We start from the raw sequence: 3,776 nt of genomic DNA, 5'->3' as shown, positions 1-3,776 counted from the left end.
TTGCATCGCATAACTGTCCAATAAAAATGGTGATAAAGTTGTGAATTATTCTCTTGATTTGCCTCCATATTAAAAAAATATAGACTAGATAGAAAGAAAAAGGTCCTCATATTTTTGGGCAAAAGATAATTCCAAGCCTTGGCTAATGGGAACATGGGCTCTTCTCTCTTCTGCTTAGTAATCATGAAGATGAAGACTATTTCCTCAAAGGATCCTGGCTGGATCATCCTTAAATCATTTATAACTCACTAAGTGCTTTGATTAATGGAGAAGCTTGGAGGGCCCTGATTCAATTTTATCTCCTTTGTTTCTTTACTATCTTTGTGCTTTCTTGCATTTAGGAGAAATGGTACAGAAAAGAGAGTCAGGATTTTTTTTATATATAAAAAAGAAAGCTATTAAAAGCTTTTAGAAGGACTTGAGCTTTAATCAAACCTTTCTGTATTCAGGGAGGCCAAATCTCCCCGGACCGGGAGACAGCCCGAACGTTAAACATTTGAAAAGCAAACTAAATTCATGAGCTAAGCCTTGCTTCCTTCCCCTGTCAGTCTTATCATTCCTATAATAGATGCGACATTAGCTCAGCCCATTCTACGACACAAAGTCTCCATTAGATCACGGTATCAAATTACGGGAGTGCATATTTACCTGACATTTTTCATTTATAAGTGCTACATTACATATGTATTCATTTTCCTAGGCTAATTACCAAAAAAAAAAAAATCACGGTGGTTTAAAAAAAACCATAACTATCTTTCGTGTTACAGTTCTGGGCTCAGCTCGGCTGAGCAGGCTTGCAGATCTAGCTTAGCCGCTGAAGTCAAAGCTGTACAGGGTGTAATTGCTTTCAGGGGGCTCTGGGGCTGGGTTCAACTCTGAGCCCTTTTACGTGGTTATCAGAGCCCCATTCCACATGGCTGTAGGGCTGTGCTCTCTGCTTTCTTGCTGGGAATTACATAGATGTCTTTCCTCAACGAGTACAGGGTACCTGCATCTGTTGACGAACCACCTCCTCTGTCTCTATCTGTAAGCTAGACGTGAAAGGTCAAGTCCTTTCAGGTGTTAGCTCATCCCTCCTCTCAAAGGCTCACTTGATTAGATTAGGCTCACCCCAGTCACCTAGCGCCATCTTATCATATCCACATCTGAAAACTCCATTCTGCCCTCAAGTTCCCTTGCCATGTAACACAACATGGCTTGCAGTGAGTCAGCGTCACACAACTCTGAGTCAGGCAAGTGTGCTTTTATTCCTGCTTTCTTAGCTTAGGACATACATTAATCAAGGGTTCCTGTGTTAGCTTGAAAGGTTCACTTTCATTTTATGTGTCTAAGCATCAGTCAACACATGTCTATGCACCATGAATCTGCAGAGCCCGTGGAGGTCAGAAAGGGGCATGGGATCCTTCAATGTCATAGATGGTTGTGAGTTCCCTTGTGGTGGCTGGGAGCTGAGTTCCGATCTTCTGAAAGGTGACAAGGCCTCTTAATCATAGATCCACCTCCCAGGCCTCAGCTATCCTCATTTATAGATGAAGGAGGGCAGTGTCTTTGTAGTGTAAATAGTTGAACAATTACTGGTAATGAGAAGGCCAATGGCTGGAAATGTGAGTTTCTACTATTGTTAGCTTTAGCTGACATCCAAGAAGGCATAGCAAAATATTTAATCTGGGCACATGAGGATGAAAGATATTTTAAATCCACTATAAAACTACAATGGGTAATCTTCATTGTTATGATACCTGGACTTTGAATCAACTAGAAGCCCTACCCTTGCATAGCCTTGTGAGGGCATTTCCAAGGAGGCGGGACCCATCTCAAATGTGTGCGACGCCATCCCATTGTCTCTGGTCCTAGTCTGAATAAAGAGGGAACAGTGAACTGAACACCCACATTCATCTCTCTCTGCTTCTTCCCTGGAGATGCAACTTGACTAGCTTCCTCATGCTCCTGTCAGCATGGCTTCCCACAGTGATGGTCTGTATCCCTCCTAACAGTGAGCCAAAGGAAATCCTCCTCTGCTTAAGTTGCTTCAGATAGATGCCGTGTCACCGCAATAAGAAAAGTAGGCCATAGGTTAGATGATGGCGCAATTAATCTTAATATAATTTGTGAAATCAACCATATTTCTGTACCAAACCCCAAACAGATACATACACAGACATTTTAAAAATAGATCTTTATAAAATACAAATTTTACATTTATCTTCAGATCTCTCTCTCTCTCTCTCTCTCTCTCTCTCTCTCTCTCTCTCCCATTTTGCAACTGCCCCCTACCCCTCATATCAGTCCTCATGTTTTAGACATGGGGCATTTTCTGAAATGGAGACATAATAGATTTTCTGAACTATTTCAGGTCTCTAAGACACTAGCATCCACACCATCTGGGGATCTTGTTAAAGAGGCCTGTGGGGTACACTATACTGGGGTGAGACTCAAATCCTGTGTTTTTTATCGATTGATTTACAGGCTTGTTGTGTGTGTGTGTGTGTGTGTGTGTGTGTGTGTGTGTGTGTGTGTGTGCTGTAACATGTGGCAGTATGTGGCATACCACAGTACTCGTGTGGAGGTCAGAGGACAACACTGCAGAATGGCTCTCTTTTACCATCTGTACATGGTCCAGGAACTAAACTCACTTTATTAGGCTTGTACAGTACATGATTCTATGCACTCAGCCATCCCATCAGCATGAAATCCTTAACTTTTAAATACCTTTTTCATTCTAAAATTTAAGTATACAAGTGTTTTTCCTGAACACACCACACATGTTGGATTTCCTGAGGCTTGAGTTACAGATGGTTGTGAGCCACCATGTAGTTTCTGGGAACCAAACCTGGGTCCTCTGGAAGGACATCCAGTGTTCTCAATTGCCCAGACATCTCTCCAGCCTGAAATCCTGTATTGTTAACCAGTCCCTGGATGATGCTGTCATCCACAGACCATGCTCTGATCAACAAAGCATTAGGCCATCGATGGAGAAGCCACATCAAGCATGAGGAAGGATGTCAATGCTGAGGAAAGTGAAAGCCCAAAGTCTTGTAGAGAGAACAAATGTCAAACACACAATAAAGATGGGAGAGGGCTCTTCAACGCAAACTTAGAAATCATCAAGAATATGGTCTGTGGTTTGACCAGAAACTTTTTTTTTTTGTAGGACCAGGAAGAGACAAGTGTTTTCATAAGATTTGTACTGTTTTCCCTGTGTGGACATGCACATGAAAATCTGGGCATGAATCAATGCAAGGCCATGAAATCATACGGTAGAGAAAGCAGCCCTGGATGATGCATCCACACACTTAGGGAAGCAAAGACATGGATGAAGTGGAATGGATGGGATGGGATGGATGGGATGGGGTGGATGGGATGGATGGGATGGGATGGATGGGATGGATGGGATGGGATTGATGGGATGGGGTGGATGGGATGGGGTGGATGGGATGGATGGGATGGGATGGATGGGATGGGATTGATGGGATGGGGTGGATGGGATGGATGGGATGGGATTGATGGGATGGGGTGGATGGGATGGATGGGATGGATGGGATGGGATTGATGGGATGGGGTGGATGGGATGGGGTGGATGGGATGGGGTGGATGGGATGGGGTGGATGGGATGGATGGGATGGGATGGGATGGATGGGATGGGGTGGGATGGATGGGATGGGGTGGGATAGAATAGAATAGAATAGAATAGAATAGAATAGAATAGAATAGAATGAAAGGGATAAATTGAGAAAAAAAGAGAAGGAAAATGTTGAATACTTATAAAATACCCTAGA

The sequence above is a fragment of the Rattus norvegicus genome, chromosome 20 (assembly GCF_036323735.1).
Source record: "Rattus norvegicus strain BN/NHsdMcwi chromosome 20, GRCr8, whole genome shotgun sequence".
NCBI classification, from domain to species: Eukaryota; Metazoa; Chordata; class Mammalia; order Rodentia; family Muridae; genus Rattus; species Rattus norvegicus.
The sequence above is the reverse complement of the archived record's forward strand: the minus strand, read 5'-3'. Positions refer to the sequence as shown.